Source organism: Nematolebias whitei, chromosome 17, assembly GCF_014905685.2.
Source record: "Nematolebias whitei isolate Nwh7 chromosome 17, NemWhi1, whole genome shotgun sequence".
Classification (NCBI taxonomy): domain Eukaryota; kingdom Metazoa; phylum Chordata; class Actinopteri; order Cyprinodontiformes; family Rivulidae; genus Nematolebias; species Nematolebias whitei.
In genome coordinates this window covers 2,345,013-2,357,471 of record NC_056514.1, presented here as the reverse complement: position 1 = coordinate 2,357,471, position 12,459 = coordinate 2,345,013, and the positions used below count along the sequence as shown (strand labels likewise).

The 12,459-nt window shown below is 41.9% G+C and overlaps 1 protein-coding gene across 1 annotated transcript in view; it reads left to right on the top strand.

Annotated features, from left to right (window-relative positions):
• The first annotated feature begins 1,532 nt into the window (after nucleotides 1-1,532).
• Nucleotides 1,533-12,459, top strand: part of LOC119424241 (aconitate hydratase, mitochondrial) — a 68,251-nt gene continuing 57,324 nt past the window's right edge. The window contains exon 1 of the mRNA XM_037691725.1: nucleotides 1,533-1,567. The gene's annotated coding sequence lies outside the window, so the exon portion shown is untranslated. The remainder of the gene's footprint in view (nucleotides 1,568-12,459) is intronic.

The following is a 12,459-nucleotide window of genomic DNA, read 5'->3' as shown; positions in this document are numbered from 1 at the left end:
TTTATTCCGACCGGCCATTTGATCCGGTTACTTATGTCCATGTAAACATACCAAGTGTCTCTTAGAAGCCAAGATGGTAAAAGGATCACCAATTCCACCATTGTTGCGCAGAAAGATAGTGCAGCAATACCAGAATGGTGTTACCCAGCGTAAAATAGCAAAGACTTTTATGTTATCATCATCAACCGTGCATAACATCATCAAAAGATTCAGAGTATCTGGAACAATCGCTGTGCGTAAGGGTCAAGGTCGTGAAACTCTACTGGATGCTTGTGATCTCCGGGCCCTTAAACGTCACTGCACCTCAAACAGGAATGCCACAGTCAAGGAAATAACAGAATGGGCTCAGGAATACTTCCAGAAAGCGTTGTCAGTGAACACAGTCCACCATGCCATCCTCCTTTGCCAGCTGAAACTACAGTTCAAAGAGGAAGCCATTTGTAAGCAAGCTCCACAAGCTCAGACGTTTGCACTGGGCCAGGGGTCATTTGAAATGGAGTGTGGCAACATGGAAGACTGTTCTGTGGTCAGATGAGTCACGATTTGAAGTTCTTTATGGAACACTGGGACGCCATGTCATCCGGACCAGAGAGGACAAGGATAGCCCAAGTTGTTATCAACGCTCCGTTCAGAAGCCTGCATCACTGATGGTATGGGGTTGCATGAGCGCTTGTGGCATGGGCAGCTTGCATGTCTGGAAAGGCACCATTAATGCAGAGAACTATGTTCAGGTTCTAGAACAACATATGCTCCCATCTAGACGTCATCTCTTTCAGGGAAGACCCTGCATTTTTCAACACGATAATGCCAGACCACATTCTGCAGCAATCACAACATCATGGCTACGTAGGAGAAGGATCCAGGTACTGAAATGGCCAGCCTGCAGTCCAGATCTTTCACCTATAGATAACATTTGACATATCATAAAGAGGAATGTGCAACAAAGAAGGCCCAAGACGATTGAACAGTTAGAGGCCTGTATTAGACATGAATGGGAGAGCATTCCTATTTCTAAACTTGAGAAACTGGTCTCCTCTGTCCCCAGACGTCTGTTGAGTGTTCTAAGAAGAAGGGGGGATGCCACACAGTGGGAAAAATGGACTTGTCCCAACTTTTTTGGGATTTGTTGACGCCATGAAATTTGGAAACAACAGATTTTTCCCTTAAAATGATACATTCTCTCAGTTTAAACCTTTGATCGGTGATTTGTGTTCTATTCTGAATAAAATATTAGATGTTGGCACCTCCACATCATTGGATTCAGTTTTTATTCACAATTTGTTTAGTGTCCCAACTTTTTTGGAATCCGGTTTGTGTAATACTTATTTACTCTCTCATTCCAGAAAACAACAACAACAAACATTGACTGCCTTCATGATGGACAAACATCATGGACACCACAGCAAGCAGCTGTCTTTACTGAAATCATCCCTAAATGATCGTCACTGACATGAGGCCTCTGTCGATGGTTGAAGACGAAGGCTTCACTACAATAATCCACACTTTTAATCCAGGTTACACTCTTCGCTCAAGGACACATTTTACAAAGTAGCTACATATTGTGCAGGTATAAAGCATACATTTGTATATATTTTTGTGTACATTAATTTTTTAAAGCTATTTGACTAACTTTTGTGTTTTATTATTCAAAATTTTACTAACAGAATAGTCAAATAGCAACCTGTTTTTTTGTGAGAATTGCTATGTCAGTCAAATGTTCAATTTTGGAATAAAGGGGTGGAAATTAAAACTTTTTTTTTTTTTTGCGATTCATCGTTTAATCGAAAAAATAATCGGCCGATGAATCGATTATTGAAATAATCGTTAGTTGCAGCCTTAGTTATGTTTTGGTGTTAAAAGTTAAAACTATTAATACATGTCGTTATTAATGAGAAGATGACTTGTAAATCTCATGTAAATTACTTAAGACTAAAAATAGCAAAAATAAAGTAAGAGTTTCTGAATGACAAAAGTTTATATATTGTATAATGTAATGATTGCTCCATATTTAAGTCAGAGTCAGAGTTTCTTTATTGTCATTCGCACCTCATGTGGTACATGTGGTGGAGCGAAATTATGTACACAGGGTCCCAGTTACATCCAACAATAAAATGTATAAGAAAAACGGTAATAACATCTAAGGTATGAACTAAGAAAAACATCAACTAAATATACACTAAGCACTCATAACATAAAAACATTGAACATCAGCACAAACATGAACATGAGTCTGTGAGAGATGTGCACGCATGAACACATCAACATTGAAACAGATCAGCAGCAACATGAAACAGATCAGCAGCAACATGATATGGTTTTTCACAGTGATTATTCTAGTTAGAGATTCATGAGTCTAACAGCCTCAGGGTAGAAGCTGTTCCTCAGTCTAGTGGTTCTACACTTAATGCTCCTTAACCTCCTTCCTGAGGGGAGTGGGGCAAAAAGTGTGTGTGCTGGGTGAGTGGGGCCCTTCATGATGCAGGTGGCCCTCTTCCTGCATCTGGAGGTGTAGATGTCTGTGATGGTGGGGAGGCTGATTCCGAAAGATTTCTGTGCAGCCTTCACCACTCTCTGCAAAGCTTTTCTTTCTGCAGCTGTGCAGCCTCCATGCCACACATTGATGCTCGAGCACAGGATGCTCTCCACTGCACACCTGTAGAAGGAGGTGAGGACTGAGCTTCCCAGACCAGCTCGCCTCAGCCGTGTGAGGAAGTAGAGTCTCTGATGAGCTTTCTTGATCAGGCTGGTGGTGTTGTTGCTCCAGCTGAGGTTGTCATTCATGTGTACACCCAAGTACTTGTAGCTGGAGACCACTTCCACCGCAGATCCTCTTATGTTCAGGGGGGTGTAGGTGTTTTTGTTCCTTCTGAAGTCCACAATCATCTCCTTTGTCTTCTTCACATTGATGTGAAGGTTATTCTCTCTGCACCAGCTCTCCAGGTGTTCCACCTCTTGCCTGTAGCTGGACTCATCATTGTTTGTGATGCATCCCACCACCGCTGTATCATCTGCAAACTTTACAATGTGACAGCCTGGATGGGTAGCTGCACAATCATACGTGAGCAGAGTAAACAGGAGGGGGCTCAACACACATCCCTGAGGAGAGCCAGTGCTGAGGGTTATGGTGGAGGAGGAGAGGTTGTGGATCCTCACTAACTGTGGTCTGTTTGTTAAAAAGTCTAGTACCCAGTTGCAGATGGAGGGGCTTAGTCCTAGTGTGGATAGTTTGTCCATCAGGGTTTGGGGGATCATGGTGTTGAAGGCGGATGTGAAGTCCACAAAGAGCATACGGACGTAAGAGTTTTTCTGCTCCAGGTGGTTGAGCGCAGTGTGGACCACAGAGGAGATGGCATCCTCTGTTGATCGGTTCTCACGGTATACATACTGATAAGGTTCCTCGTTGATGTTGATGGTTGTTTTGATGCGAGTCATGACCAGTTTTTCAAAGCATTTAGCGACTATCGGGGTGAGGGCCACTGGCCGATAGTCATTCAGACCAGTCACTGTAGAGCTTTTTGGGACTGGGATGATGGTGGCAGTCTTCACGCAGGTGGGAACTGTCTCCAGGGTAAGTGAGGTGTTAAAGATGTCTGCCAGCACCTCACAGAGCTGATCAGCACATTCCTTCAACACTTTTCCGGGGATGTTGTCTGGGCCAGTTGCCTTGTGCGGATTAATCCTCCTGAAGGTACTCCTTATTTCTGCTGAGGTCACGCTGAGATGCTCTTCATCCAGTGGTGAGGTGAGTCTGGTGCTGGGTGGTCTGTTCAGGTCTTCAAAGCGTGCATAGAACTTGTTGAGGGCATCAGGCAGAGATGGGTCTTTGGGGCATTGTTCGCTCCTTCCTTTATAATCTGTTATGCACTTAATGCCCCTCCACATGCTCCGAGGGTCTTGTGAGATGAATTGACCCTCGATCCTCTTTGCATATGTGCCCTTGGCCCTCTTAATACCAGCAACCAGCTCTTTTCTTGTCCTACTCAGCTCCTCTGAGTTTCCAGACCTGAAGGCAGTGTTCCTGGCTTCCAGCAGGGTACACACCTCTGCATTCAGCCAAGGTTTTCTGTTTGGGTAGCTTTTAACATTTCTGATAGTGGAGACGGTGTCAGTACATGTACTAATGTAACCCAGAACTGAGGATGTGTATTGGTCAAGATCAAGCAAACCTCCATTTTCAGCAGCTTCTCTGAAAACCTGCCAGTCTGTTCGGTCAAAACACTCTCTCAGTATGGGGCCACTGTCCTGGATCCAGCATTTAACTTTCTTTTGTACCGGTCTGGAGCGTCTCAGCGGGGGCATGTAAGCAGGAGCCAGGAAGATTGAGATGTGGTCTGACAGTCCTAGGTGGGGGCGGGGTTCGGCTTTGTATGCATCTTTTACGTTCGTGTAAACACGGTCCAGCGTGTGGTCTCCACGTGTTGGAATCGCCACATGTTGATAAAAGCTTGGGAGACAGTCCTTTAGATTCATGTGGTTAAAGTCTCCGGCTACCACGTAAAGAGCCTCGGGTTGTTTGTTCTGCAGCGAGCTGATGATATCATGTAGCTCCTGCAGTGATTCATTAGCATTAGTGTCCTGAGGAATGTAAATGACAGAGATGAAAGTCACCGTGAACTCGCGGGGTAGATAATGTGGCCGACATTTCACAGTTATTTGCTCCAAAGCCTTCGAGCATGAGCTATTTACAACAGTACAGTTCGTGCACCAACTTTTACTCACGTAAATGCATACTCCGCCTCCCCATGATTTCCCCGTTAGCTCGCTGTAGCGGTCCGCTCGAAAAAAAAGTCTGTCATCCAGCTGGAAGACTGTGTCCAGCGTTTCGCTTGTAATCCACGTTTCCATGAGGCAAAGCACCGCACACTTCTTCATCTCTTCTGAGGTGCCCGCTCTCAGACGAAGTAAATCCATCTTGTTGTCCAACGAGCGGACATTCGACAGAAAGAGACACGGCGTGGGGAGTTTACCGGCTTTAGCGTTAGCTCGTAGCCTCACCATAACCCCCGCCCGACATCCTCTCCTCTTAAGCCGGGAGCAGCGCTTTCTCTTCTGCCCGCTGGAACGCCTCTGCTGCAGCTTCCAGGTAGATGACTTTAAAGATCTGCATTCTGCCGAGCGTAGTTTTGAGTTTGTTGCTGATTTCTGCTATATTTCGTGGCAAATCCGCTCCTATTCTCATCAGTTCGGTTCGGCTATAGTTCACACGCATAAATCGCGCAGTCAGGCACAGACTCAATATCAAAACTTCTAAAAACTGGGATGGTACCGGGAGCCTGTGAAGCTGCAACTGCTCTGAGCGCGGCCATCTTGCATCTTGCATCTTGCAATATACTGTATTGAAGTTTTGGGGAAAAGCATGTAAAACAATTACAAACCCTGTTTTACAAAAAAGAGCTCTTAAGAATTATTCGTAGGAAGTGCTATGGTCACCCAACAAATATATTATTTCATCATTTATTCATTCAACCTTTATCAATTGAAATTATTTAAATTTTATGATTTGATTGAATATAGTATTTTACAAGTAATGTATAAAGCTCATAAAAAATATTGCCCCCAAATATTCAATAAAAATTTGTTTGAAAAGAGAGTCATTATTAACTTAATGGAATGGAAATGTTTGTAAAACTTCCATTTAGAACTACCGTATTTTCCGGCCTATAAGTCACAGTTTTTTGCATGATTTACATGCCCTACGACTTATAGGCCGAAGCGACATATTAATGGATTTTTTCCCCATATTTATAAACGATTTTTTGGCCGAGATATAACGGTTTCCATTCATTCTGACTGAAATAATAAGGCAGTACCACTTTCAGCCACTTGATGGCAGCAGATTAATAATACTTGTATGGCATGCTATTGGCTTTTGTATCATGTAATAGGTAAACGTGGCTGTAATGACAAATTCAAAAAAGCTCAAGACAAAAACAACTGGACTTTATTTATTATACTATGCTTTATACTTTGTTTTTGTCTTGAACTTTTTAGAATTTACCATGTCCTGGATGACTGAGAATCTTCACCAGCTTGTAATGGCTCAATCGGCCTGCCTTAGTCTCCCCACTTTCATTCTGCTCTCTGCTTGGAACCAGTGTTGCCAGGTGTACGATAATTATCGTATTTGTATGACAATTTTGCCCTCTGTATGATCAATAATCCCAAAATAGGCCAAATATATGATCATTTGACCATTCCGTGACTGTGTGGTTGTAATCAGTTGTCATCGGCCTCTCGCAACTGTTTGTCACTTCACTTCCGGCGAGCTGATGGACGGCAGCTCCCTCCGACTTCTCTGCAGTCTTTTATCATCAAACTGACCCGTTTTTTTTTAACCGGACTAAAGTTGGTCCTCCTTCCAACCGAATTCGGTGTTCAGTGACTCAGAGAGCCGGACGGGACCGTCCAAAAATATATTTTGGTCCAGGACCGGCCGCTCCCACCCCACCGGTCACTCTGAGCGCACCCTGCCGGCCAGGTGACCCCTCGAGCTGGGGAGTCGTCGCACAAAGGTCCAGTGTTTTTTCTCTTTCTCTCTGGACCTCAACAACCTCTTATCTGGACCTTTGTGGTTCTACCTGGTTCCGACAAAAATCGTTGGGTGGTATTTCACTGGTTTTCTGCTGGACTGGCCCTTGTGGTGTCTTCATAGGTGTGGGGGAAGTGTACCTGTGACCCTCGAATTGGACCTGAACCGAACCGAGGTGGCTGTGGGGGATTTCGTCTTCAACAGAGCCGGTCTCAGCTTCAGTGAGCAGCCCGTTACTTTTACCGAAGGACTGTCCACCTCTGTGGAATCGCTGTGTTCACCTGGAGGAGACGCTCCGGTGCTTTGAAGCGCCGCCGGACCGGAGCAGAACCGCGCCGCCGGACCGGAGCAGAACCTCGCCGCCAGACCGGAGCAGAACCAGGCCAAGGACATCTTCAGCCTCTTCGTCTCTCGTGCTGTGGAGCGCCGGAGCCGGACTGGAGCAGAATCGGACCGGACCAGTGTCAACTTCAGCCTCAGCCTCTCCGGTCAGTCTCGTTTTTCACCGGGGGTGCCTCTCGTGCTGTCGGGTGCGGAGGTGTCGTGCAGAGAAGCAGCGGAGCAGCGTGAAGGAGCAGGGCTGCGTGGTGCTTGAGAGAAGTTCGGAGTTTGTATCGGATTTGCTGCAGGCCTCCATCCAAACTCACTTGGATAATAATTAATTTTATTCCAGATCACGCTGTTGTCCCCTGTTGACCTGAAACGAGCAAGGATCATGCCTTTCACTTCAGGAGGATTTTCTGGCAGCTCGCTCTGCTGTTTGCTGCAAATTATCTGTTTCTGTTTCGGCCTGTTGATATTGGACCCAGCTTCTGTTTCCCATGGGAGCATCCATCCATCCATCCTCACTGGGGGGCCGGAGCCCTCTCAGCCCAACTCAAACTGCAGTTGGGCCACCTCGTCTGGTTTGTTTGCCCATTTGAACTGTGATGTTTTATGGTCTGAAACTTTTCTGCATCATTCATATTATTGTCACTATTTTCAGTTCTCAGGTTATCTGGAGTCACTGAATCTTGTTAATACACCTGAATCTGCCCATCACTGCAACTTTCACTGTTTTTGGGTTCTGAATGATCACGTCTTCATTAATGTTTCTCATGGTTCGATTATGGGGGTTAATTGTCACACTGTTAACTCCTGTAATTACACATCAGTCACAAAAAACTCAAGAAAATGTCTGATAATAATGTTGTTACTGCTCTCAGGGATTCAACCCAACCCTGGACCCCCCACTAATTACAGCACACCAAATGACTTTAAAAACGTGTCTGGTCTTCATTTTCTGCATGTAAATGCACGTAGCCTTCTGAGAAAACTTGATGCCTTGAAAATTCTGGTCAGTTCTTCTGGGGCAGATGTTATCTTCATCTCTGAAACCTGGCTCAACAAATCTGTACTCAATAATGACCTGGCAATCAATGGATTTAACATCTACCGCTGTGATCGTAAAAAAAAAAGGGGGGGGTGAGTCGCTGTTTACATCAGAGACTCTTTGGTTGCTAGTCCTGTGTCTTCTAAAACAATTCCAAACCAGTTTGAAGCCTTATCTGTAAACATCACCTTGAATGGAGGCCAGATCTTATCTGTAGTCTGCTGTTACCGCCCACCTTCAACAACACCCGAGGCTCTGTCCTCCCTGATGGAATTTCTTGGTAATTTAAAATTCAAAGAGATCCTTTTGGCTGGAAACCTCAACATTGATTGGTGTAAGTCGACCCCCCTCTGTGATAAATTCAAGGAATGTTGCCTGTCTCTCAATCTAACCCAATTGATCAACAGTCACACTAGATTAAATAAAAACCGCCCTGAAAAATCCTCCATCTTAGACCTATTTCTAACTAATATGCCTCACAAATTCCCTGGTACAGGTGTATTCGCTGATATCTTGAGTGATCATTGTGTGACAGCTGCTTTGAGAGATATTAAACTTCCACCTTCTAAGCCCAGATTAATTTAAAAAAAGCATCTGAAACATTTTTGTGAACAGTCATTCCTCTGGGATCTGTCTCACTTTGACTGGCATCGTATTCTGTTAACTGATGACGTGAACTCCTCTTGGAACTATTTTCACAATAGTTTAATTTATTTTGTGAACAAACATGCTCCTTTTCGTCAGTTCAGAATAAAGGGACGAGACAGCCCCTGGTTTACTCCAGAGCTAGCTGATCTCCTGCACAGGAGAGATCATCTTTGGGCCACAGCGAGAAAATCTGACTCAGACACTGATTGGTTGAGTTTTCGACAGATGAGGAATAAATGCACAACTGCTGTCAAAGCAGCAAAACACAACTTTTTCTTATCTCAGACCTCCAAAAATCTAAATGACCCTAACAGATTCTGGAAAACCATCAAATCTCTCTCAGGCACCACCCAATCATCTGACCTCCCATCACAACTTCTCGTTAACTCTGTTCTTGTGTCAAATAAGCTCGAGATCCTGAACTGTTTCAACAAACATTTTGCTGCTTCTAGTTCTTTATTTGACACAGTTACTAATGGAAAATCAGCCACTTCCCCTAATAACCAAACTTCTACAAATCAAATCCCTCCTACAAGTCAATCCTCAGTTAATCACAGCTTCTCTTTTTCTCCATTCTCAGTCAGTGAGGTCAATAAACTGTTAAAAGATCTTGACCCTAAAAAATCTGCTGGTCCAGATGAACTTCCACCTTATTTCTTAAGGCTGGCTGCTCATATCATCACAGTCCCTGTGACCCACATCTTCAATCTCTCCATAAGACAAAACTCCATCCCAGACACTTGGAAAACAGCCTTTGTTCTTCCTTTGCTGAAGGGAGGTGACCCCACCTCACTGAACAACTATCGACCAATCTCTAAACTCTGCATTTTAGCCAAGGTTCTAGAAAAACTGATAAACTCTCAAATCAAAAATTACCTGGACTCATTTAACATCTTACCTCCACATCAATCTGGTTTCAGGAAACAACATAGCACAACCACTGCCTCACTGAAGGTTCTTAATGATGTTGTTGAAGCACTGGATGCTAAGGATTATTGTGCTGCACTTTTCTTAGACCTGTTTAAAGCTTTTGACACTGTGGATCATAACATCTTGTGTCATAAACTCTCAGAAATTGGTTTCTCAGAACACACCATTGGTTGGTTCTCTAACTATCTTTCAGACCGGAGGCAATGTGTTCAACATAATGGTACTTCCTCCAGTTATTTAACAGTCAACAATGGTGCACCACAAGGCTCAGTCTTAGGACCCACCCTCTTTACAATCTACATACATAATGTAGGTAAAACTATCCCTAATGCATCCATACATTTCTATGCTGATGACACAGTTGTTTATTGTCGAGCTAAAACTGTTGCTAAGGCTTTCCAGCTTTTGAAATCTGCATTCAACTACATCCAGACAGATTTGTTTCACCTCAAACTTGTCCTAAATGCCGACAAAACCAAAGGGATGCTTTTTTCAAATATGAAGTTGGTCCCAGCAGTTCTTCCTCTGATTTTATCCTCAAATGGTGTCCCCATTGAGTTTGTTGATTCCTATAAATATTTGGGTATCTTGGTTGACTCACATCTCTCTTTTAAGCTCCATGTGGAAAACTTGGTAAAGAAACTGAAAGTTAAACTGGGTTTCTTTTTCAGAAACAGATCCTGTCTAACTCTGAATGCTATAAAATGCCTTGTATCTGTGACTTTCCTTCCCTCCATTGATTACGGTGACATTATTTACATGAACGGTCCTACAAGAACCCTGCAGATGTTGGATGCTGTCTATCATGGTGCACTAAGATTCATAACTAGCTGTGATTATCGTACCCACCACTGCACCCTGTATTCACTGGTTAACTGGACATCATTAGCTTCACGCAGACTCTCTCACTGGTACATTTTCATCTTCAAATCACTTCTTGGTCTGCTGCCTTCATACATCTCCTCCTACATGTCTCTGCGTGAGTGCAGCTACGGAGTGCGCTCTCAGGACATTATTACCTGCAAAGTTCCCTCAATGAGGACTGAACTAGGCAAAAGGGCCTTCTCCTACTCTGCTCCTGTTTCCTGGAATATCTTACAAAAAGATTTGAAGCTCTCGACCTTGACCTCTCTAAGTGTCTTTAAGAATCTGTTGGACTCCTGGCAGGGACCAATGCAGACATGTTCCTGTTTTTAGTTTTCTACATTCGCCTTAGAATCTTGCTGTTATTTTTTTTTGTTGTTGTTGTTACCTTTTCATGTGGAAAACTTTGTAAAGAAACTGAAAGTTAAACTGGGTTTCTTTTTCAGAAACAGATCCTGTCTAACTCTGAATGCTAGAAAATGCCTTGTATCTGTGACTTTCCTTCCCTCCATTGATTACGGTGACATCATTTACATGAACGGTTATAGACCAATATCCTTATTACCACAGTTCTCAAAAATTCTAGAAAAACTGTTTGTGACCAGATTAGATAAATTTATTACTAAACAAAACATTCTAAGTAGTAGTCAGTATGGGCTTAGAGCAAAAAACTCTACATCAATGGCTCTCATGGAAATAATAGAACAATTAACTACTGCTGTCGATCAAAAACAGTATTGTGTTAGTATTTTTGTTGATTTCAAAAAAGCATTCGATACTATTGACCACACTATTCTCCTTGAAAAATTAAATAAATATGGTATAAGAGGACCAGCATTACACTGGGTATCTAGCTATTTAAAAGATAGGAAACAGTTTGTACAAAAAAATGGTGTAAGATCTGACCTGTGCAATATCACTTGTGGAGTTCCTCAAGACTCTGTACTTGGACCAAAGTTATTTATTTTATATGTGAATGACTTAGTGAATGTATCAGGACTCCTCAAATGTGTCCTTTTTGCAGATGACACCACATTTTTTTGTTTGGGTAAAGATGTAAAACAGATGTTGGAATTGATGAAGACAGAATTTGATAAAATACAAACTTGGTTTAAACTTAATAAATTATCATTAAATTTAGATAAAACTAAATACATGATATTTAGTAACAAAAAGAGAACTGTTGATGATCCATTTAAAATTGAGGGTGTTGAGATTTGTAGAGTTAATGAGATGAAATTTTTGGGTGTAATCATTGATGAACAGCTAACATGGAAAAATCACATAAATTCTGTAAGAACAAAAATATCTAAATCTATTGCAGTACTATACAAAGTCAGGGAATTATTAAATGATAAAGCTCTGTACATGTTGTATAACACAATCATTGTTCCACATTTAATCTATTGCATTGATGTTTGGGGGAAAGCGTGTAAAACATTTACAAAACCTATTTTTATTTGACAGAAAAGAGCTGTAAGAATTATCACCAGAAAGCATTACAGTCACCCATCAAGCACATTATTTTATCAACTGAAGTTATTGAAGTTCCATGATTTGGTAGATTATAGTATTTTATCAGTTATGTATAGGGCTCAAAATCACACATTACCATTAAATATCCAAAGAAATTTTGTTAAAAGACAAAGTTGTTATAATCTTAAGGGGATAGAGATATTTGTCAAACCAAAATTCAGAACTAGTCTGAAGGGAAGGTCTACCTCAATCCAAGGAGTTGGATTGTGGAATGGTCTAGAGAGTGATGTGAAAAATGCCAAGTCAATGTGTACATTTAAGAAAAAGATCAAAACTGAATTGTTAAAAAAGTATATATGAAGTAGCTTAGTGTGTGTTTTGTATTAAAATTAGATAAATTAGAAAGTTATTCATTTTGTTCTGTTACTTGAATATTATTATGTCTGAAATAATTGTTTGAAAAAAGGGGCAGATATAATAAGATTTTTTCTTCTTTCTGCTGCCTTTCATTTTAAATCTTTTGTATCTTTTTTATATTGTTATGGAATTGTTTTGTACTTTTTTTTAAATGAATAAACTATATACCGTACCATACCTTTTCCTTTTAGCCATCCTATTTGTAAAAAAAAAAAAAAAAAAA